General features: G+C 34.1%; 1 protein-coding gene across 2 annotated transcripts in view; it reads right to left on the bottom strand.

Annotated features, from left to right (window-relative positions):
* Window positions 1-25,768, bottom strand: part of LOC118190019 (LIM domain only protein 3-like) — a 176,195-nt gene that overhangs the window by 45,512 nt on the left and 104,915 nt on the right. The window contains exon 1 of one of the 2 annotated variants that reach the window (XM_035360704.2): window positions 22,510-22,775. The exons of the other annotated variant lie outside the window; for it this stretch is intronic. The gene's annotated coding sequence lies outside the window, so the exon portion shown is untranslated. Of the gene's footprint in view, window positions 1-22,509; window positions 22,776-25,768 lie in introns of those variants that run through there. 2 annotated transcript variants of the gene reach the window in all.

The following is a 25,768-nucleotide window of genomic DNA, read 5'->3' as shown; positions in this document are numbered from 1 at the left end:
TGACCCATCATCATAAGTAATCCGAAACATATTGTTTCTCTTATAAGAAAGAGCACAGAAGAAACATTAACAAAAATAATAAATATCGTAGCAAAACTAGGCACGTATTTACGTATATATCAACACTAATGAAGAATATCCATTAAAATATTCCGATACGCCTAAATAGTTTTCTGTCAAATTGCCAGCACGCAGAAAATGCTTAAAAATATTAGCTTTCATATTACAAGAAAATGCTTAAAAATATTAGCTTTCATATTACAAAGTTCTATAACTTGCATTTAAAACATGTAATCAAGATTTAAGTCATCCCACGCATTACAGCATCAAAAATGCAAGAACCAGGTTATGCTTAAAACTCAGAAATACTCATGAAGATTTCATTCATCAGTTAAAAAGTGCAATTTTTATTCTAATTCAAATTGTATACGGCTAACGGGCTGACTGCATGGGCGTTTTCGTGGTTTTTCCCCATGTGTGACGTGTATACGAGCCAGTTTCCCTTAGAAAGTCCTTCACGAACGCATCCCTTCCCTTAGACAGATAGCCCTAGTGTGCTTTGCCGTAATTAAATAAACCAAACCAAACCAAATTGTATGCGTACACTAAATTGTTGTGACTCTTAAATATTTCTCGAAGTTCGGTCTAAGGTTCGAATTCCGCGAACGAGTTTGGCTACATAGGCGTTTTTTCATGGTTTTTCCCATGTGTAACGTGTATATTTTCCCTTGGAAAGTCCTCTACGAAAGCCTCCCTCCCCTAGGCTGATAGCCCTCGAGTGCTTTGCCATAATCGAATAGACCAGCTAAACCAAACCTAAATATTTCTCACACATTGTCAAAATAGTCATTGTTCCTAATTATGAAAACTGAGTTTAAAGAACTGATAAATTCGCAGCTATTTTTTTAAGTAAAAACATTAAATGCGTTTCATGAGATAAATGGCATGATCTCCATCCATCGGGAGAATCAATTAATGTCCATCTTTAACCACCGTCAATTTTGAAAATATATTAATTTTCAAGAGCAAAAAGACAAGAGGTAAAAGTTCATTTAACTTCAGCAGTGTGTAAAATTCATCATGTTTTTGGTTTTATTTAAATAAACTTTCGCCTGAAAAAATAAACACCATACATTTTTAATTAATTTTCTTTTAGTTTTGTATTTTATATACGGCATATTCCGGAGTTATAACACGCATATATAATTTTAAACTACATATTTTAATTTTTAGGTATATTCGCCATATAACACGCACCCTTTTCTTTACGAAGAAACCTGAAAGATATATTTGCGATGTTCTTATCTTTTGAAGTCATTCATTCGAAAATTTTTAACAATGGTATATTGAATTGACAAGTGATAAGGGAAACAATATATGTGTGGAGAAAATGCTTCAGCGAGTAAATAATTCTGCAGAGAAGATAGGTTGTGTTCAGTGCAGGTGTGCACAAGAATATTACTGCAAAGTTTAAGAGGAAAGGAGGGACATAATTTTGGGTTAGAATGCACATCCGACTTTCATTGAATTTTATGAATGACGTGAATGACTTCGCGGAATTAGGAATTACATGTTTTCTCTGAATGAATGAAAGCATAATATGCTTTATGTAAAGAATAATGAAAATTTTTAAGTTCATAAGGTGTGTCATTTCTTTTAAATAAACAACATAGTTATATATGTCGAGATCTAACTCTGTATGCTCTCGTCTCCTAATTTTTAAATGTATCATTTTTATATCCGACACACTCGTAAATGTCTATCTTATTTTTTTTTTTTTTTTTTTTTGTATTAAAAGTGCGCGTTGTACGTCGGATATACGGTAATAACTTAATAAAACAGTTGCACTTACTTTGTAGAGATATTAGGTTATTTTTGAAATGTGAAGAAGTGAAAAAGAACAACGCCTTCGCCGGGAATCGAACCACGGACCTCTGAAATACGCGCCCAGCGAGCTGACCACTACACTACGAAGGCCTGCTAAGAAGACGGAAGAAATACCTTATATACTCCCCCTTTTTAAAGGGCGACTGGGGTTTAAGGGACCCAATCTCCAAATCTTGGGGTGAAGAATCATCATCCGACATCCTTTTAATTCGGGCGCCACTGTAGAAACATTAGATATTTTGGAAGCAGGAAAGATGAAAAATATGCAACGCTTTCGCCAGGAATCGAACGCGGGCCTCTGGATACCCGCCCAGCGTGCAGACCACTACACTACGAAGTCGGGAGAAATAACTTATAGTACTTCAAATTAAGTTATAAGCACGCATTTAATTACATTGTGTTGCATTTAACAAAAATATAATATTTACAGTTTTAAAGTATTCTCTGACAGTATGAAAAACAATGGGAACGAGTGAGAGAAACTCGCTGCCATTTGCTAAAAACAAATAAAACATTTCTCACTAATTTAACGAATATTTCGACTAAGAACACGAAATAAACGTGTAACCATCAACAAATGCAACATCTTTACCTTAATGCACATTATCATAATTTACCTACAACTGACAGTATAATCTATCTCGAAGCACAATACGGGGGAAAATGCATAAAACTAAACAGTGTTTGTGAATGTTTTCAAGCAGTAAATGACAACGCAGAACAAAAAGATTTTTTTTTTTTTTTCTCTCAGGTACGTATAAAAACTTTGTTATAGAAAATTGTAGTAGTGGACTTTACATAATGCATATTAACGGTAAACCGTCTTGGCGGCGGTTACAGTTGATGGATAGTCGCCGTTCATTTTTTATTCGTTTCGGACGAAAGCTGCGAATGCAAAAAACATAGAATTCCACCATTTTGCGGACGATTCTTCCTTGAGACAAAAGACATTTTGTATTATCCCCACTCCCCTGCACGTGCATAAATATACACGAAGGAAGTACAGAAGAACGTTTGTGTTTTACGTTCTTATTTCGGAATAATATTTCCATTTACGTTGTTTCGGTGGAACACTTCATTTAAAATCTCTTTATCATATAGAAGATTTTTGCTCTTACGCTTTTATTTTATTTTACTTTGCGCGTTTGGCAACAAAGACGAATGCCGGGCGTTTTATTTATTTTCCTCAAGAGGAAAAGCACAAATTGATAGGGGAAGCAAGGGTGAGTTCTACTTTCAGAATGCCTCTTGGCAGTATTTGCTTTTTTCGCCGACATAAACGTCGTTTTTTTTTTTTTTTTTTTTTTTTTTTTTTTTTTTTTTTTTTTCCCGTGCAAATGTATTGGTAATAACTAGAAACGCAAACTTTTTGTCTCGGTTTTTTTCCTTCGCGTCCGCATTTCAAAAGCGAATTTTTGTTTCCCAACTGTCCTAGGCTTTGTATTATTGTGCTTTTCAAACAAGATAGTACATTTGAAGTTCTGAAGATGTGTTACGATGCATAAATGCGGAAGATAAAACGACAACAAGGAATTCAACGTATCATATTTCCCGTAAATATATCAAATTTTTCAAATATTGAAATCAGTTCTTACATTATTTATTAAATTACATACATATCAAACATTTTAAAAAATACAGGCAATTTACTACCAAATGGAAAGTTTAAAATATTTCTGTTTTCAAAGCCCAGATGATTAACCGCAAGAAACAGGTAAATCTAATACGCCTTTTAAAAGAAGGTTGAAGCATACAGATAAAGATAACGATTTTTTTTTTTTTTTTTTTTTCAAATCACCAATCTTTATTTTTTCACACATCCAGTTAGTTTGGCAGACGCGTATTTAATCATAATTAAGTATGATAAATTTCTATGTACACCGCGCAAAAAAGTGGCCCGGTAGAACAGAAGATATAGAATTGCCCCCCCCCTTTTTTTTTTTTTTTTTTGCGAAGTGTACATTAGTTATTTTAAAGAAATGACGTCGGTATTTCAGAAGCGAAACAGCACGGTATTGTATTGACAAAGCAGCAGTTTGGGAAAGTAAGAATGACGTAGTTTAATGTGCCAAAAGTATTTATACCAAGTCTGATGTTAATTGTGGAGACAAGCTATGATTGGCTAATTTTAAGTTGTTAGCTTTGGCTAATTTTAAGTTGTTAGCTTACATAGAATGATCTCGAATTTGGGAGAACAGATGAATTTAGGGGAAGAGCGCGTTCTTTTGTTAAAAATTTCCTCGTAACCCGTTTCTTAAGGTTGTTAATAAGCTTTTACTACTCTAAATGTTCCCAATGGGGTCGGTATTAACCCTTTGAAGGTCGATGAAATTTTTAAAAAAGGTTAGTCATAATCAAGCGGTCGACTACGGGTCGATAGAATATGCATCGGCAATTTATCAACATAATCAGAATCTCATTGATTACAAAAAATATTAATAAAATTAGTAACTAGTGTTTACTTATGTTAAGCTACACCATGCAGTAAAAAAAAAAAAAAAAAAAAAATCATAAAAATTAAATATAACCGGAAAAATACACTAAAATCATTTAATATAATTTAAAAATCAATAATAGTTTTTAAAAAACATTAAATTACATCTATACATCAAGCGCATCATTTTATTTAAAATCGAACTTTTGTGCAATTAGATTCTGATCTTGCTCCTGAATCCTGTTTGTACTATTAAAATTTAAAATATATATATATATATATATATAAAGTGATTAAATCTAATTTTAATAAATTATTTTCTTCCTAACTTTAGTTAAGTTTCTTAATCTTACTGTTAGCTTCAAATTATTTATCTTCAATTATTTGTATTATGATTATGTTGAAAAGTGTATATTATAGAGAAAAATACAGAGCAAAAATAAAAGATAATTCCTTTCCAAAACGCTTTATATTAAAAAGTATTACACATATAAGTTATACATAAAAATAACCTCAAACTCAAGTTTTTCTGCGTACTCCACAAATGTTTTATGTACGCCTCCGAGTCACACGTCCAGAGGTAGTTGAACTCTTTCCACACATTTTGTAGCGTCATTCTGTTAAAAGATTATCACTGCAGCATAGGATCCGTTCCCTGAGCTCTTCCAACGTTTTTGGTAGTGGAAGTACGTACACAAGATCCTTAATATGCCCCTAAACGTACACAAGCCTCACCAACATGCACAGTCGAGTGGTTCAAAAGCTCATTGTTAAGTATCGGCAAACTTTGAATGTTCCAATGGGGAAGTGCCCCATCTTGTGGGCAGTCAAAACCCCTCGAATCAGCAGCCAGTTTACAGAAACAACCACAACTGCAATATACCCACGTACAAAAATTTGCACCAATCAAATTGGCGAGTTTGAGGTTAAATCTCGAATGTCACTCATATCTGTACACGTAATGAATGAATCTTTTATAGCAGCTTGATGGAGGCCTTGGTGGAGACCTTCATGATGGAGGCCTTGATGGATGACAAGGACCTTGATGGAGAATAAAACATTTAAAGGGATTCAATGCTGGAAAACGGTTATAAATCTCTGTACTAGTATTGATATCTGCCAGTACAGTGGTAACATTCCTGACTGCCGTGTCGAAGGACCCGGTTTCGAATCCCGGAGCAGGCATGGATGTTTCTAAATGTATAGTGTCCATGGGGCACTCTAAATATGCAGCGAGACAAAAGTCCTCTCGAAAGGCTGATGGTAGGGAAAGAGGGGTGGGAGACCCACGGACCCGTCCCCCGGGGTGCTATCCATCAAAATTGGAGGCCGAACTGAGCTAAAACGCACTGTACGGTGCTGAAGGCTGTTGCCAACGATTAGTAACAACAATAACAGTATTGATGTCTGCAGCATTCCAAAGAATTATGAAAATTTTACCAAATTATATATAATTAGAGTAATAAAGATTGTAAAATTATTCCCGATTTCTAATTTTCTTTTTTATAGTCATATTTTTTAAATGTCACAAAACTGACCCATCGTTATGATTTGAAGTAAAATTAATCAAAATTGAAAACAATTTCCTGCACAGTAATTTTTATGTTATGAAAATCAGATAATAATGCAAATTAAATCCCCAGCAGTTAAAAAAAAAAATATTTATGCTCTTAAAAATCTCACCTTCTCCTATGCTGTCTTTAAAAAAAAAAAAAAAAAAAAAAAAAAAAAAAAAACTCACTGATAACTGATAATTTAAAAAAAATAAGCTTAATTTTTTTTTTCCTTTAATTTCATTTTCCTTTCTATTTGCTGTATAATTTACAACACATTTCCATGAAAACAATTAAAGCAATTACACACCTGTAATTGTATAGTTTCTTTACTAATCTTAATTGAAGAATCCAGTTTGCAGTTCTTAATAATAATTGTTGCTAATGGGAATTTTTCTTTCTCGCCCAACAACTTTCTAGACGAGAAAAAATACTTGCTTCCGTCACATGTTTTAAACGAAAATATTTTGTAATTACCATTTCACCGCAATAATCGGATAAAAAATATCAACCTCAAAAGCGAAAAACAATTAATCTACACTTTACAGTACATTCCGTACATTCACACACATTCAGTACATTTACACAGTACATTCACGGAACTAGGGTTATCGATGTAACAGAATTAGGGTTATCGACGAAAATTAATTTATTGTACGGAAAAAATAATAATATACGAAGTTATATACATATATTTATTATACGTATAATTCGTATAATAATTGTACGAATAAGTATAATTCAAATGGTAATTCCAACTGGCATCACTGAGCAATACATATAAGTAATAAAAAAAAAGTCTGAAAGGTTTCAGATTTTAAACGCTCGTCCGAGAGGGTTTGTTAAAAAGTTTTTTATACTCTCATTGAGCTCGCAGTCTACTCAGTTTGCTGTTAAACACACCTACGCCTGTTTTTTAGGTATATTTCTCGCACAGCTGTATCTAGGGTTTTCAGCGCCCGAAGGCAACTGAAGATCTCGCGCTCCCATTTTGTTTGCCGAAACATTTCATTCTAAAAATTCGTAACATCAGTTCGGCGCCCACTGGATGCTGCGTCCCCCCCTTGCCCGCCTATATCTACGCCCCTGGTTTCTCGCATTGTGAAAAAACGACGGTATCTAGAGCCATTCAATTTTGAATAACGTAATCCTCCAACCGAACATGGACACATCGAAGACCGAATTTTGAATTTCGAATCTGTTTTATTATCCGTTTCAGACTTTGAAAATGTTTAACGAATTTTTAATTAAGAAATTCAACGATTTCAAAGCAAAAATGGCAACAGTGTAGGAACAAAAAAAAAAATTTATCTCCAGCGCGCAAGACTCGTAAATTCTAAAGATAAGCTGTTTTAAAATATTTTGTGCTAGTGGTGTTGAACTGAATAGCTGACCATTTTTAATCATTTAATTTGAAAATTATTTATAACAGCAAGCATTTAATTTTAGAATTCTTTATAAAAGCAGCATTTTTATTGCAGTAACAGTATCCAGTGTTACAGTAAAATTTCCAACAACAAACTTCAGTGGTTGGAATGCAGATATTAGAAGGGTATCTCAAACAAACAGCAGCTAAGCGTGATGATTCCACACTTGACTGACTTATGTTGACGGAAATTCTCAAACCTATACAATTTGAGATAATGATGAATCACTGTATCCCAACACTTAAACTGATACTGATATCAGCATATTTGCGTTGTTACTTAACAGCAGTAAAGGAAAGCAGTTTCACTTGCAGCCATGCATTTAATTTTAGAATTTACGGCGTGCACTCAACTTTAAATGAATATTGTTTTATTTCTGGAACATTATGTTGAATAAACAAATATTTTCTTTCAAAAATATTTATCTGTTCTATATATATTTATATAATCATTTGAAAAAAATCTGACGCAGGCATCACATGTCTTTCTTATACTGCCTATACACATTTGTTGCTGCACTTTATTTTAACTTACTTCCTCGAATTATAATTACTTTCCCGATCCCTTAAGAAAAGTTGAAACTGACATCAAAAATCCCAACTTTTGAAATTAAAATATCTCGGTCAATTTTTGTCGTACGCAAGTCAAACGTCTTCTGATTTTATTTTTTCATAACAAGCATGAAACTTTCCAAATAAAAGAACCCGGAGTTTAGTTTTAGTATTCATTTTTTTTTTTAAACCGACATTGCCAAAACCTGAATATTTTCGTCATCTAAAACTCTTCCCTAATTGAAGGTATACATTTTAAATTTATTTTCTATGCCCCAACAAGAAAAAGCGGACATGTGAGACATACCTCCATATACGTCCGCTTTAAAATACGCCCATATTGATATGCGTCTTGTTTGAACGCCAAAGTTTTATTTAGTAAGCGATATTTGGAATACGCCTCGAATTCGATGAGTCTAGATTACTCCTCCTTACCTCTTTCGAGACTATTCTAGAACTGCCCATATAAGCGTCAGTAAGGCTGTTTGGTATAGTTCAACCGTCTCAAACGCAGCCTTGGCTGGCATTCTGCCAAAACATTTAGACTCGTCCAAAAGGGGCGTTATTACGTGCTTGCGAGGTGAAAGAGAATTTGAAAGTTCGGGAGATAGAAAGTCCCCTTCCTTCTACCCTATTTTGAAAATAATTCGGTTCGAATGGCCCATGCGTGTTTGCGCTGATGGTCGCGGATGAGACGGTCAAACTATACTGTTCAATAAACAACGCGCATTGTGACTGAATTTTCAATGGATTTTGGTTTTTTTCGCGTTAATTATTCGCAAATACGTTAAGAATTTCGAGAAAGTTAATGAGAAAAGTTAGGCAACGAAAAAGAGGAAAAAACGGTTAGAATTATTACAGAAGTGAAAAAAGAGATCGTTTAAAAGTATGAAGATGGCATGAGCATCCTTCCCTGTTAACATACCGTACGCCGAGAACAACGGAATCAACGTTCGTGGAAAACAAAGACGCTATTCAATCGATTAACGTTGCAACGAAAATGAATGCAACTGCCAAACAAAGATCAGAGGCATTACAGCACATTGAAAAATTGCTTCTACAACAGAAAAACATTTATGTACAGTATATATTTCACCCATTGTATTTGTATTTTAGCATTAAACACTGATATAATAACAACAATAGAATTTTTGTTTTGTAAGTGCGGATTAATTATTTTGCTTTTATTTTTTATTTGAAAAAGTCGTTTGGTACCCGTCCAGTTTGGTTTAAGTCCAAGGATCTGGAACGGATTAAATGACTTAATACTGAGGTACCACTGTAGCAACCAACAACAAAAAGTTCTTTTGTTCTAAAGAACATCCGAGTTGTCATCAATGGACCAGTTTGGTGTGAAGGCAGACAGCTAATTTTTAATGAGGCAACAGCTGTGAAACGAAGCTGGTGTTGGGCACGAATATTCTTCCATAATTAGTTATGGGTGACATTTAAAAGTTACGCAGGCACGAATCTAGAAACAGCTGCACTTCCCTCATTATTTCTTTTCTCGTAATTATACAAAATATTATATTTAAGTGATATGTTAGTACACGTGTGTTGTGGAAGTTTGTTCCGTTTTTCGCTTCGTTTCTCGAAATGATTAATACAAATAAGAACGACAGTAAAATAAAAGTCATATATGCCAAAATAAAGACAGCATAATAATAACCAGAAGATGCATGGCACGCCACATACTTCTAATAGTTAATTTCTTCTAACGCAACACATTTGTTACCTGAAAAGAATTCCATACATGGTGATCTTCGTCTGAAATCGAAGTGTTTATACTAAGTCCAACTATGGCTACAAAATTATCTCTAAATGCAAAGTGGCAATATACCCAGAAGGACTATTAATTTCACTTTGACATTCTGTGTTGAAATGTCGATTCACTTTTCAAATTGTTGCCACCCAATATTAGAGCCCTGTATTATATTTAAAGAAATTAAATAATGAAGAATCTGCATAAATGAATATATGTTTCTCGCATTATGATAAAACAACGGTACCTAGAGCCATTCAATTTTGAATAATGTACGTCTCCACCGAATATAGGCATCTGGAAGACGTAATTTGGAATTTATTTTATTATCTTTTTCATGTTTTCTCAGACATTAAAGCATTTTTGATTAACAAACTCAACGATTTCAAAGCGAGGAATGGCAACACTGTACGGGAAAAAAAAAAATTTTTTTATCTCTAGCGCGCGAGACTGTGTATCAGAAATTCTGAAGATATGCTCATTTTAAAATTATTTTGCGATGTTCCTGTTGAACTGAATTTTATGGTTTAAGTGCGAAGAACGTGATATTTAATAAATAGAGGTAACACACAAAACGTTAAAAAAAAAAGGCCCCTTTGGGCGTTATGTAAAATCTAAAAGCTTTCAGACTATTTTTTTTTCCAGACTATAGCCCAAAAGCCTTCATTTATTTAGTACTAGCGGAATTATTCGATGCCAGTTTAGTTAGGTTTAGAATAATCCATCTAGCAATAGACAGAACGATACCACTGTAATCCTTCTATACGAACGATGCACAAAATACGAATCATAGTCATACATTTTTCAGTCTGATGCGATATGAAACTTTAAAAAACATAAAAAATTTCCACAGAAAAATAAGCTAATTATATCAGCAACAATAACACGCAGTTTTTAATGATTTTTCGTCTTTCTAATCAAATAGTCGTTAAAGCTCAAGTTCTATCCAATATTTCACTTATATACAATTTTACTCGATTAAATAAGGCAAAAATTGATCATAATTGATCAGAAATCAATAACCGGAACAAACATACATACATTCTTTATATGTATAGATTTTGTAAAACTTGCAAATTTTTCATTAAGAAACTCTCGCTCTCCAACGCGCGAGGCTGTTGCCACTTGGAAAAATGAGAACGAAAATATCTGGTGACAACAATTTAAAACGTGATTCGCCGTTTATAATGAACCAAAGCAAAATACCAAAACGAAATTAATAAGGCCTTCTGGGCTAACGCCCTTTGGGCTATAACATTGCCAAATATTAAAAATATTATTATATAAGGCCATATTCTAACGTTGAAGAAAGTACGCGTGACGTAGTCATAAGACCTTAAAGTAGTTCGAAAATTGTTTGTTGTTCGTCGTTTTAAGGGGTCTCATGCACCTTAAAACCCATAAGATGTTCGAATATGTGACTGCTGCAAGAATTGGGATAACTTATTTATTTTAAAAGCAATTACTACCAACTTTTTACAGCTGACTACATAATATAGCTGCTTTCTGAAATAGTCATCAGAAAGTTTGTGTTGCCACAAATATTTTTATAATTTAATCCGCTTTGTGACAACATTTTTCGTCATGTTTCCAACTTGCGCGCACAGTTTAAAACATTCTGTTTCATAATTTAATTCCATATTTAATATATAGCTTTTAACACATTTGGAAACTACTGTGAACCTAAAATTCTAAAAATTTCATATTAAATTTTTATTTTATTTTGAGTTTATAAAATGTATTTTATTAAAAAAATTTTGAATGTTTTCGTCCATAAAATTTTTCAATATTAAAATATTCATCAGATTGTTGGTTCAGTTAGAAAATAGTGCCCTATATAAAGAATTCTATCCAATTTCAAGTATGTACCATTAGTCATTTTTAAAATATCATGCGCGCAAGGTGGAAACACGGCGAAATATTTTGTCACAAAGAGGATTCAATTACAAAAGTATTTGTGGCAACACAAACTTTCTGGTTACTAGTTTCCAAAGCAGCTATATTATGTAGTCAGCTGTAAAAAGTTGGAAGTAATTGCTTTTAAAATAAATAAAATATCCCAATTCTTGCAACAGTCACATATTTGAAGATCATGAGGGGTTTAAGGTGTATGAGTCGTCTTAAATATTCTTCGTCAGTTTAAATAAACATTTGATGTTGGCAACGTTTTAGTTCAGGTTAGTATAACTGACACGGTACATTATTGCCACGTTAATTCTTTTATTAATATTGAGAAAATGTTGTTATATGACATTGAATTTAATTTACAACGTCATACCTATTAACCTGAAGTGACAAAATTTTGTGTTTCCTGGTTTGGCAACAAAAAAATTACTTACGAATTGGTTGTTGCTTCGAAAGAATGAATTAATTTCTTTCACACTAAAATGTTTCCATGCATTCGCTTTTCAGGAGTAAAAAAATTACAAATTTTGCTTTGACTACAGCCCGCTCTGCAAATCAGTAATAAGCATTAAAAGCAGTTCATTAATTTTGGATAGTGAAACTGCAATGCTAATTCTTGGAAGGCTATGAATCACATTCGGGTCAACAGCGATAACACTTCCGCTTTTATTGAGCCGTTTTTAATTGACATAAATTAGTAGCTTTGGCTTTCTTCTCGTGCCAAGTAAATAAATATACGAGTAGAATTTTTATTCGTCGCATATGAAGTACAACACTATTAACGACGTTAACTATTTTTCTCCGCCTCTCTCTTTCTCCCTCTCTCTCTCTCTCTATATATATATATATATATATGTGTGTAATAATAAAATTCCATAGTCAGAATACACTTAAAATTCTAACTGTATGTTCTTTTTTTAATGGCGACGTTCTCTTATTTGAAAGTACGTGGAATTAAATCCACAGCCCCGTAGTCAAGTTGTTTTTCCCGCCTTTTCTACACGCACACTTATAGAATGTACTGGAAATATTTAAAGCGAACTGGAATGGCTGACGAGGCTGATGTCATTTCTTTGAAGCACCGCCTTTCCAGAGGCTATAAAAGGACTCGCAAAAGAATATCGGGGGCTTTTTCTTTAATGCAACGATGCAGTAAACTTCATACAAAAAGTTATTAGTAGTTCTTTTTTATTTACTCCGGATATCTGATTTTGTAACTGCTATTTCTCCTGAATAATAATAAATGGATCCTGTTTTTTAAACTTATCGTCTGATAATTTAAGCTACGACTACATCTATATTTCTTCAACGATCTATTTATTCTGGACAAAAGCTGATACATCATATATATATATATAAGTATACAATGTATAAAAGCCAAAATTGTCTTCTTCTGTCAGTTATAATAATTGTGTTTTTAATTACCGCTGGATTAACTGTGATTATGAGTTAACCGTGAACGTTGTTTCCAATACTTGCCTTAGGGCCATAAGTGACCGCATTCGAATTGTAAATTTTCTGGGTGCAGTAGACAGTGGAATCAAATTCATTACGGATATGAATAGATAACTTCACGCACCTTCCTTATGTTCTGTTATGTTACGCACATCTTATTTTAGTAATTACGATTCTTGGATAAAATATATATTCGTATTTCATTGCGTATTTTACATTTTCTTTTAACTAATTTCATTGTCAGAAAACTGAGAGCCGAAAATAATAAGAATAATTTGATTTCCGAAGAAAGCGGTTATCGCAAGAACGTGACAAAACAAGAGCAGTCATGGATAAACTACTGGTAACTATCACAATATTATTTTTATAAGATTGCATACAAGCTGTAAAGTCATTACATGCTGTACAGTCATTGTAAGCAGAAGATGTGAAAAATATGCAATGACGTCGCCGGGATTCGAACCTGGACCTCTCGGATACGGGCCAAGTGTGCTACCGTTACAACCACGAAGTCATGCTGGAAGGAGCAATATAATAACGCTATATACTCCCAATTTTAAAGGGCGATTGGGGATTAAGGGACCCAATCAAAAATCCTGGTGGGGACGAATCTTTGTCCACCACCTTTTTTACCTTTTTAGCTCGGGCGCCAGTTGTGATCGTTAGGTTAATTTGAAGCAGGGGAAGGGAAAAACGTGCACTGTGTGTGACTCGAACCGTGGAGCTCTGGAATATGCGTCGATTATGCTTCCAATTACACCACGAAAGCATACGGAATGGATGGAGAAAATACCCTACAAAGTAGTACTAACATTATAATATCTAATAAGATATCTTGAGTTCTACTTTCTTATATCTTGAATTTCGCCCGTTTTCATTGCTGTCTCTGCTACTCCTTAGACCTCAAATAATTTATATATAATTACAGAAAATGAATGTTCACAGGATACAGGGAAATTGCTGACTGGACGTCAGCTGGTGTTTGTTTCGCCGTGGTGGGTCGGTTCTTGTATTCGGCTGACATGATTTAACAGTTAGACAAGGGAAAGAAAGGTTCGGTGTGACCTTCACAGATAGTCTTGAAGGGTTTGTCATTGTTAACACGAAAACAGTTGTTACGGGAATGAATCCGTTTTAAAATATAGTGAAACTTGTTTTCTGAATGTACTGAGAATGGGAATATTTATGGGAATATTTTAATTTTCAGTACCTGGAGCTAAAAAGCTAGAGAAATACGCCTGGGAGAGGGGGTACGCGAGTACATTTCGCAGTTTTAATGGCTTTCTATATCTTTTCGGTACTTTATTAGGCCCTGCCCACACCCTTTCGCTAATTAAACTTGGAAAAGACTAATCGTGTTATAAAGGTGCGAAAACTTGTGCGCTGTAGTACTGCGAAGGAAGTAGAATTTCCATTTGTTTTTCCCTCAGAGTAGGCTTCTTACATAGTAGGGCGCTAGTACAGCACCGTTATGAAAAACAGGTTTTTCGAAGTTAGAATCCCCCCCCCAAATGGTGGGCACTTGCCTATAACGGCGTTGGCCACTAGTAACGCCAGAATTGGTGGCCATTTTATTGTGGAGGCACCTGCCGCCATTATCTCCCGTGAAGGGACAGACAATTTTACAAACATGCCTTCTCTGAGATTCGAACCCAGACCCTTTTGTATCGCAGTTAGGCTCCCCTAATCACTTATGTATGTAAGTGTGTATTTATCTGTATATGAGTTTGTATTTATATGTATATACATATATTTTGATTGTACTCTTCTTCAAGTGCCTTGTATGCACATGTATATATTTCTTTGTACATTGTTGTACACTTCTTCAAGTGCCTTGTATGCACATGTATATATTTCTTTGTACATTGTTGTACTCTTCTTCAAGTGCCTTGTATGCACATGTATATATTTCTTTGTACATTGTTGAACTCTTCTTCAAGTGCCTTGTATGCAATGCATATGTATATCTCTTTGTTTGAATTTTATAAATGTCGTCTGCTCAGCCGGGGCTGCCCAGGGCTGCGGCCTGGTAACTAGTGGTTCACTCCCGCCGAGTTGGTAACCAATTCTGCATGGATATATCTATACCTGGGTCGGAAGCCAACTCAGCGGTTTACCTACCCTAATCACTATACCACTATACCATCTGCACGGCCCAAGTTACAAAATGATCTTCATAAAGATGCCGACACGTTTACGACTGAGCACCAATACGAAACGGTACTATCCGCTTTCATAAAATTTAACGTTGCAGATATTTCACTAGATTTGTCTCTATTTTCAAAACTACATGATGCCCGACGTTCTATTACGCACACTGATTTTTCTTCCCATTCTGCGATCAGGACTTCGAAAAACCTCGAAGAGAATGAGAGTATAATCCGTTTAGTTTTTTTTTTCCCTCCCACTCGCTTATTTCCCGCGAAAAGCACGAAACCAGTCACGGATACGATTACCGACCAACTGCTGATTTTCTCACTGCCCCCCTCAGAGCTATGACTCATGCCGAAATGGCTTTCCATTACTTGAAGCTGATTCTCCTTAGCATTAAAGAGTGTTTCAGCCTTTTTTTTTTAATCGAATTAATCTCCGTGGGGAGTGGAAATGTTTACGCATCACAAGATCATTTAAATATGAAGTTTCATGAATATCGAGGCTCTAGAAATTCAGATAAGGGGGGTCTTTCATATATCAAAAGGATGCAGATTATTCAGTGTCTGGGGCCGATTCAGTTTCAGAACCCTACAAACAAATTTCAAATCAACTAATTGTTTCAAATAACATACATTGTTATCGAAATTTATTCCACTTTTTTTCACCACATCTTATCTTTTAACCTTTTTTCACCAAATCTTATCTTTTAGTATATTTAAAAAATCTTTTAAGTTTTACACAATACTTCTGTTCCAGGTAATGTATAAAACGCCTACTTGTACAGAATAAATTAACCTGAGAATTTACTGGGAATACCTGCTGTCTTTTGGCAAAATATCAAATATGGGGATTATTATACACTTTCCCCATAGGCCATGTATATAATACCTAGGCATTCTATAAAATGGCAAATGCTATTTAGGCAAAATATGTAAAAAGATCATGGTAAGGCTATTATTAAAAACACGTTCATTTCTCAAAAATACACACTTTATTTAAAAAATAATGAGAGTGCCATTGAAAAAATTAAATTCAAAATGCGAAAAACGAAATAAAAGTTGTACAAAAAAATTTGGTCTTTCTTATTAAAGAAAACGAAATTTCCATATAAAAAATAATCCCGCGAACGGGCTGGCTGCATGCGTGTTTTCGTGGTTTTCCCCATGTGTAACGTGTATACGAGCCAGTTTTCCTTAGAAAGTCCTCCACGAAGGCATCCCTCCCCTTAGGCAGATAGCCCTAGTGTGCTTTGCCATAATTAAATACACCAAATACACCATATAAAAAATAAGCAATCAAAATTAGTCTACTTGTTGCTGCTCACTGACATACTTTGCCACGTGATATCCGAAACGAATCGTAGATGTATTTCACAGCTTGGTTTGCCATTTGGCATTCTAACAGAATGCCTAGAACATTTACGGAATGTTAATCGTTTCATACATTGCAGGCCAGTTTTCGGCATTCTGTAGAACGATTACGTATTCTATAGAAAGGCAGATTGCATACCCTGCTGAAAATACAGCAACTGGAAATCACGATATTTCGACGATGGAACTTCAGTTTGCAAGGTAGCTCCCCCCCAAATCAGTAGCTCAATATACAGGGTGTTCCAACAAAAGCGCCAGATATAATATGTTCAATAAAATATTTTTTTCAGGAAATATTAAATATTTTAACATATTACTTCCAACAACAGGTAACTGTTATGATTTAAGGATGAAAAATAATGTACGGCATATATCCTCTACGACTTGCTCTGCAGCACCTCTCTCTCTAGATCAGTGGGTCGCCACCCCCTTCGGGTCGCGGGACTTGCAGTAAGGGGGTCACCAAAATTTTAGCAATTTTGATATGTCTTTAAATTATTATAATAATTTTACAATTACCAAATATTTTTACATAATGTATCTTAAAATAGATAAAGATAAGACAATGCAGACAAAGAAAAAACGAAAACGTTTCGACGCATTTTTTTAATAACAGAAACGTTCATTTTACTTTCAAAATTAAAAGCCAATGACCTAAAAATTCAATAGTGTATTACAGTACAAGTGAGGAAACTGATAGTTTCACTCACGCGTGTATTGAATTAGCGCAATGCTTATGAGGTTCCACAAGATTTTCGTAAAAATTCGGGGGGTCCCCATACCAAAACGTTTTAAGGAGTATCAGCAACCCCTATACCGGCAATGTTAAATTGGCCATTTTCGATGTACCTTTTCTCAAAATCTCCTGCAGATACACGCTGCAAATGTTATGTGAAACTAAAGTATACCTATCTGATTATACTGAAATGAGCTTTTGAAGCATTTCAAATTTTAGAGTGATTTATAGAATATTTTGTTAGGCATAGTAAAATTTAGCCCTTTTCTCGAACAATTTTTTTTAGTTTATCACAAAAAGCTCATTTCAGTAAATATTAGGAAACCTAATAAATAAGCCATAAAAATTTTAAGATACTTGTGAGCAATAGTTCCTGAGAAGAGGTACATCGGGTATAAAAAAATCACGTTTGGAGAAAAACGCGTTTTTATGTAAAAATCCTCATTGATCAAAGCAGTCGATGACAAATTAAAACTAGATTTCTGACAGTTCTAATATTCATAGAGATTAAAGAATGGTATTTTTAGAAAGATAAAAGTGTAAAGAATTTGAAAATGCAAAAATCCGAAATAACAATTTTTTGAAGATTTTGGGGTTCCAATAGCCCTTAGGAAACCCTAATCTAGATGAAACTCGCGATCGCGTTTTTACGTTTCCGGCTGTGGAGGAGGCTAACGACACATTCAATTTCCTCTTTCGATTCTTTATCTCAAAGGTTCGTTAGACCTAAAGGACTATTAGTCTCAAAACGGCATTTTGTGTCGCTTCACTTTCTGCGTTGGTTCACTTTTCAAACTGCTGCTACCAAATATTATCCCCATGCATTATACTTGAAGAAACTAAAGAAGAATGAATGAATGAATTCATGCAGGAAGAATCTGCATGAACGCATGAATTTCTGGCACTGTGGAAATACAACGGTACCTAGAGCAATCAAATTTTGAATAACGTAGTCTTCCAACCGAACATAGGCACCTGGAAGTCCGAATTTTGAGTTTCAAATATGTTTTATTATCTATTTCAAATATTGTTAAACTCTAACGAATTTTTGATTTACAAACTCAAAGATTTCAAAGCGAGCAATGGCAACACTGTACGGAAGAAAACATTTTTATCTCTATCGCTGGAGACCGTGTATCGAAAATTCTAAATATAGTACTGTTTTTAAATATTTTGCGATATTGGTGTTGAATTTTATGTGGTTTAAGAGCGAAGAACATGATGTTAAATAAATAAAGGTAACAAACAAAATGTTAAAAATAAAAAGCCTTTTTGGGCGTAAGATAAAATCTGAAAGCTTTCAGACTTTTTTTTCGGGAGGAGGAGTGTTAGCAGTATCAAACGCAAAACAGCGATGTTTTCAAGAAACCGGCAAGATCGAGAGCATGACCAATGTCTGCCCGTTAAACAAACCCGAAACTTTAATGTCTGTTGTCCTGAAATTTCTTGATCAGTTTGCTAACTCTTAACTCATTAGACGTACGTTCACGTTTGAAGACTGCAGGAAGCTTTCTAACGATTCCCACATAACACTCGTCATTCTTACAACGAATTTTCAAAACCAAAACTCGCTGTTCCTTTTGTGTACACCTCAGCTGCAATGAAGCTGAGAAGTGAACTGCCAGTGATAAAATAACCAGTGTTGCCAGGTCAAATACAACTCGGCATTACTAGATCAGAACATCTGTAATCGGAACATTGTAAATATGCAAAAATATTTTTCATTTTCTAGGAATAATATATTCTTTCAGGTATATTAATTCCGGTGCTGTCTTTATTGAAACACCCTACATAAATCTGCCAGACGCAAATAATTCAACACGAAACCACCGTTCACCAGCCTGCGAGGAATGAAGTTGATGAACTGATAGTTCAACCTGAATTCCAGTCTCTGCAAACGAAATGTCTTGATGGGAATTTTCGTGGCTTTCCCTATGTGTAACATTGATACGAGTCAATTTCAGTTAGATATTCCTCCACGACGGCATCCTACCCCTTTAAGCTGATATCCCTCGAGTGCTTTGCCATAATAAAATAAACCATTCAACATTGAATCAACTCCCGGCGATTGGGCGGCGTGCATGGACTATACCAGTGCTCCGCAACCTTTTCTCACCTGCGACGCACAAAAAATCTTTCTGGAATTTCGTGGCACACCAAAGAGTTCCGAGTTATCAAGGATATGCCGAAAAATTTCAAATGCTGACACGCTTACAATCACACACACAACCACACAACAGTGAAATATATAAAAACATTTAAAATAGACATTATTAAGGGGAAAAAATTGTCATTGTGTATTAAATACATTATAAAAAATTGCAAAATGTCAAATACATGTATTTGATTTCGGCACACCTATATGCTACTCATGGCACACCAGTGTGCCGCGGCACACCGGTTGCGGAGCACTGGACTATACTGTTGGTTTCGCCATGTGTAACGTGGAGAAAAGCTAGTTTTCCTTAAAACTTCCTCCAAGTCTACACCACTGCGAGCAATTTCTTAAATACATTTTCTTTTTTATTTTTCAAACAGAAACTTTTTACAATTTGATAAAATTTAAGAGTTCACAAAAAAGTAGTTTTAAAAGTGTTTAATGATATCGTAATATACAAACAGCTCGCCCAAGACCTCAGATCAAGTTGAGCAAGAAACCTTAGAATTTAAAAAAAACTTATACGCAATATATTCTGTACAGCATTATTGAAAGTGATACTAGAACTACTACAACGCGTACTAATGAAGAACAACAACAACAAAAAAAAAAAAACTGTGTTAGCTAAAACAAATTGTTATACTTCAGAAATTTAATCCTAATGCGCTATTTAAACATTCGAATATTGCCAAATGTAATTCGCCCGCCAATTAACAATGGAACATACATTAAGCTTAATTAGATCTTTCCTACATTTGAACTTTTGGTGTAATTAGGCAATACACGCGTCTAAAATCTGTATTTCTTCAAACGCTTGGTATCACAATCAGGAATAATACTGCACACCATTTTCGTAAAATGTCTAAATCCCAACAGGGGCTATGTAGACATCCTGAGGGGGGGGGGGTCAATGGAATTTTAAAGAAGATCAATGACGACCATGGGGGTCGACAGCCACATATAGTAGATTGGCATAATCAAGATCTCATTGATAGCAAAATTTTATTAATAAAAACTAATAATCAGCTGTTTATTGATTAAGAAAGCTATATCAAATAGTATGGAAGCAATAACAGGAAAAAAATATAACGGAGATACATAAAAAGTATATTTTTAAAATAATACTTTTTTTTAAACATACAAACTTTTTAAGCAATACTTGCAGCTTAAAAAAGTAGAAAAAAAAAGAAAAAGGAAGAAAACCAAACTAATGAATCGCAGCAAAATCTTGAGCCTATTCTTTTAGCCTCGCCGGCCGTTGTAACTTGTTAACATAAGTTATTCTCAAATGACAATTACGTCACAAATATGTTAATTTAGATTTGGCAAGAAGAATGCACGCTAACGGCTGTTCCTCTTCACCGTTACAGTTATATTATTTGCTCTGTTTTTTATAGAGGAAATGTAAGCGGGGGGATGAAATAAGCTATTATTTTGAAAGAGGTCAATGCAAAAAAAAAAAAAAAAAATATTGGAAATCTTTGGTTTAAATCATTAAATCATTATGCAAAACATCTTATCGTTTATAACCCTTATTTATCAATAAAAAATACTGAGCAGCAAAAAATTCTGAAATTGAGACAAACAATTAATATCCTTAATTTAAAGCCCTTCATACCTTATTAAATTCATTCAATAATTTAAATGAATTTTACAATTTAAAAGGAGGATTACAGTAATTTTCGATTTAGTAAACAAAAACGGACAGCCAGCTAAAAGTCGCGTGCGAAATTACCCATTTATCACACTTTTAGATTTATTTCTAGCACACTGGTCGCCCATTGGAAAAAAAAAAAAAAATATCGGCATTCTTCTGGTTTCGAGACTGGATTCAAGAAATGTATGTATGCACGTGCGTATGTAGGTGTGTGTGTGTGTGTGTGTGTGATTATGGCAAAGCCTCGAGGGCTATCTGCCTAGGGTGAGGGATGCCTTCGTGGAGGACTTTCTAAGGGAAACTGGCTCGTATACACGTTACACATAGGGAAAACCACGAAAACGCCCATGCAGCCAGCCCATTCGCGGGATTCGAACCTCGGACCGAACTACCAGTGTTCAGAGACTTTACCGCTCGGCCGCTGGTGGGCCGTATGTAGGTATGTGCGTATATGTCTGTATACACGCACACACATATATATACATGAAGACATACATACATGCATAAATAATACATTTCTGAATGTAGTCCTGATAACAAAAGAGTATCAAAATAACTCCCAACCACTTATACACAATTAAAATGTATTAAACATACATACTCAAATACTTTAACGGCAGCATGCATTTCAGGGTTACAACGCGTGTTTACTTATTGCGCTATCAGTTTCTAAAACATAATTGACCACAAAAGTTTACATTCATAACAAACTACAACTGAAATTTGGAATGTGTCATGGCTTAGCACGTATTTATACGCTGAAAATGCTCATTACACCGTTTTCAATCAAACGCTGTACCATTTCCTTATTATTATTACTGCTGTTACTTATTTAAATAGAATCCCTTTTCATCTGCTTCTTGTAAAAATCCCGTTTGCGATAAATTTCATTACAAAATTTTAATTAAAATATACACAAAAAGATATATATAATATAGCTACAGAATTTGTTAAGAGATACATTCATGAGTATGCCAAAAGAATTAAAAAATATTATTCTGCAAACACAGTAGGGATACAAAACAAGTATTATAACAACATATTGAGGACGTAAGTTTTAAGAGTCATTCTCATTTAACAGTTACTCACATTTAAGAGTCATTCAAGCATAAGGATTTAAGTTTTAAGAATAAATCATAGTTAAAATAGAAGCAGCGCTCGGAAATCACATTCGAACTCGAACTGAGGAAGCATTCGAACTTGAGGAATATATTCGAAATGAAATAGTTCACAAGAATGTCCATATAAAAGGTATAAATATTACTTAACATATATTTACACTATTCGAACGATCAGCGGAATTAATACAGAAAATATATATATATACGTTGATGCCATGACAACATGTCAAAAATATTCTGCTCAAATTTCGTGGGTTTCGCACATGAAGGCTAATATGAAAGAAAATTCGTATTAATATATACCCAAAAAACTTATGAAAGCTAATCTAAAACACTTACCTTTAAAACTGTGCTTCTGTCTCCGAAAATTTCGAGAAAATAATTCCAATAATATTTCGATATTTGTCTTTCTTGAATTACTTAAAAAATATTACGATATAATAACTACTACAACTTTCTCAGCAATTTCAGTTTTTGTCGAGCTGTCTTTCGCTATCGAATTTAGAGTCATGTTCATCGATGGTTTACGGAAGAACTGCGTTCGGCGAGATCACGTGAATGCCTACGATAGATATTGGTTGAAAAGATACCCTCTCCTAACAATGTTCGCCGCAAAACTGAAAGCTCTCTCCTCACAGTTCCTATAACAGCGCTTGCGCCACTAGGGTTGCTATAAAATCTCCTATTTCGTCGCCAAATTTCGATGTGTTGATATTAATTTCAGACCCCTGAGGGTATATATTACGTATTCTTATTTTACGGGATTCTTAATTTAGTTTAAAACTCTAAAATAAATCAAATGTACGTATGCACTTGCTTAGAACGCACTAAAATACCCAAAACTCTGATGATAAAAAATACCAAAAAACGTAAAATAATGCTAAAAATAATTAAATGAATTATGAAATTATTTTCGGATAATATAATTTCTAGAAGCTGAAATAACAAATGTTTAATGCAAGAAATGCACATCAACTTCAACTGCTACCGATATTAATAGTAAATGGTAAAGGATCTTTAATTTCAAGAGACAAACAACAGCTCTCTCTTCTTCATGCTCAGGTTTCTTTAATTATGGCAAAGCACCCTATGGCTATCTGCCTGAGGGATGCCATCCTGATGGTTTTTCTAAGAGAAACTGGCTCGTGTATAGTTAACATCGGGAAAACCACGAGAAAGGAAATGCCATTTTTTTTTTCCGTGGATTCGAGCCTTGGACCGAACTACCAGAGCTAAGCGACTTTACTACTCAGCCGCTCTCTTCTCTTCTTTAGAAGCAAGTGGTTTAGGTTCTCAAAATCAAGGCAGTTTAAAGCTTCAAAACAATGCAGAAAAATTCAGAAAAAGAATCATATTATCAGAAAGAAAAAAAAAATTAAATATATCTAAAGCTTCTTCAGTAATTTAATTTTAATTAGATTTTCCCTATTATAAATTGATTTTTGGTATTGGAAGGATAGATGGCAACCCTGTTGACATTGTATATTCACTTTGGAGAAACGGTTGACATATTGTGAGAATCTTCCACAGCCAGTTTATAGCCAGAGTCAATATACTCCCGAAACTTAATGTTAGCTCTTAAAACAGAAAGCATACTAGAAGAAATACTTGGCAAGTTTCTTTAGGATAACTTTGTATATAGGGATTTTTCTTATTTCTGTTTGTAAAAATTTACCCCTCACACCAAAAACATTGATCCGCTTCTGAAAAGTAAATAAAAAAAATTACAACTTACTACAGTTTTTAATTATAGTCTTCCCAAAATAATACAAAATACATAAATATAAAAATCTGATGTGTACACCACATGACTTCCTTGTACGGAATATTAAATTATACGCATTTTTTCTTGCATTTCATTTAAACTTATTGGATTGAATTAAATCTACTTCGCCGACAGCGCATAAACCACAATAGAATAAATGCATTCTTTAAAATTCACTCTAGTATTTGTTTACCATAGCGACACTCTGGCGCTAGATTCACTTAACAGTATTATATTTCGTTCATATTATAACTCATAATGCACAAAATTTATATCATTTAAAGAATAGAATTATCTAACCGTTGCCACGTGTTCTATTCAAATACTATAATAAAGCTAGAACGATGTATAAAAGAAATTAAGCAAACAAAACAAAAAAGAAACAGTTTTTCACAGACGATTGAGTATTTCTCATTCAATTAATTCAGTTCTCACTTCGCGAGAAGGCAAAAATACATAAAAACTCAAAATATCTATATTAAAATTTACGAAGTAAATCGTAAACACTTATTTCCTCGAAAAAATTCCAGAAAGGATTAAGCAAGATTTATTTGGCAATAATAAATGAAGGTGTTATCTTTATTGTTGCAAAACTAAGTTTCTATAGATTGGCAACAAATCCACTAGTCTGCTGTTTCAAATGTAAACAATCAATGGCCGCCATAAAAAAAAAGGCTTAGCGGCACTTAAACTACTTTAAAATTGTTGCTAATTCTAAAAATATTACATACAGATTTACTAAAGGCATAAAAACCTTAACCGGAAGATAAAAACAACATAATTCAATCATTTTTAAAGCACAAAATGTACAATTTACAAACATATACGTATACGAGTAAAGAAACTGAGATCACTGAGCCGGGTAACAGAGTGGATATATATATTTATATACGTTTGCTGCTGCCGATTGCAACCAAAATACGAGGTGCACATTTACATGTTATAGCAGTCCTATATACAAAAATTCAACGTTCTGAGGCTACTCGTTTTTGAGTTATGCGAGATACGTACATACGTTCGTACAGACGCTACGAAAAATTCTCTTCAGAATTTATTTTAAAGCAGTTTTATAATTTTCTTGGAGGAAACGAGTCTTTTAGTCTGTCCTTACGTACAGATATCACGCAAAAACATCGTTAAATTGCATTCGATAGCGGTCAAAATGGATATTTTCGTTGAAATATGCTCCCTGAAACTTTTCGCGATTACAATACTTCCTTTTTATTTCGTACAAGGAAGTAAAAAGAAAATCTTAAAGGTTTCGGATTTTATATTACGTCCAAAGGGGCGTTTTTTTACATTTTGTTTGTTGACTTTATTTACTAAATATCATGTTCTTCGCACTTGGAAAAAAAACTATAAAATTCTGTTCAAGAGCAATATCGCAAAATAATTTGAAATTGAGCATATCGTTAGAATTTCCGATACACAGCCTCACGCGTTGGAGATAAAAATGTTTTTTTCTGTACAACGTTCCTATTGTTCGCTTTGAAATCCTTGAGATTGTTTATCAAAAATTCGTTAAAGTTTTACAAAATTTGAAATCGATAATAAAACAAGTTTCAAATTTCAAATTTGGGCTTCCATATGCCCATATTCGCAGTAGGATCACGTCATTCAAAACTGGATGGCTCTCTAGGTAACGTTGTTTTGTCAGAACGCGAGAAACATACATACATTTATGCGGATTCTCCCTTATTTAATTTCTTCAAATATAATGCAAGACTCTAACATTTGATGGCAACAGTTTGAAAAGTGAAACGGACATTTATAGTAATTCGACACAGAATGCTGTTTCGAGACTAGTAGCCCTTCTGAGCTAACTTCCCTTTG

The sequence above is a fragment of the Stegodyphus dumicola genome, chromosome 8 (assembly GCF_044657685.1).
Source record: "Stegodyphus dumicola isolate Sdum_Otavi_A_Nest chromosome 8, ASM4465768v1".
NCBI classification, from domain to species: domain Eukaryota; kingdom Metazoa; phylum Arthropoda; class Arachnida; order Araneae; family Eresidae; genus Stegodyphus; species Stegodyphus dumicola.
This window is presented reverse-complemented; position numbering and strand designations above follow the sequence as displayed.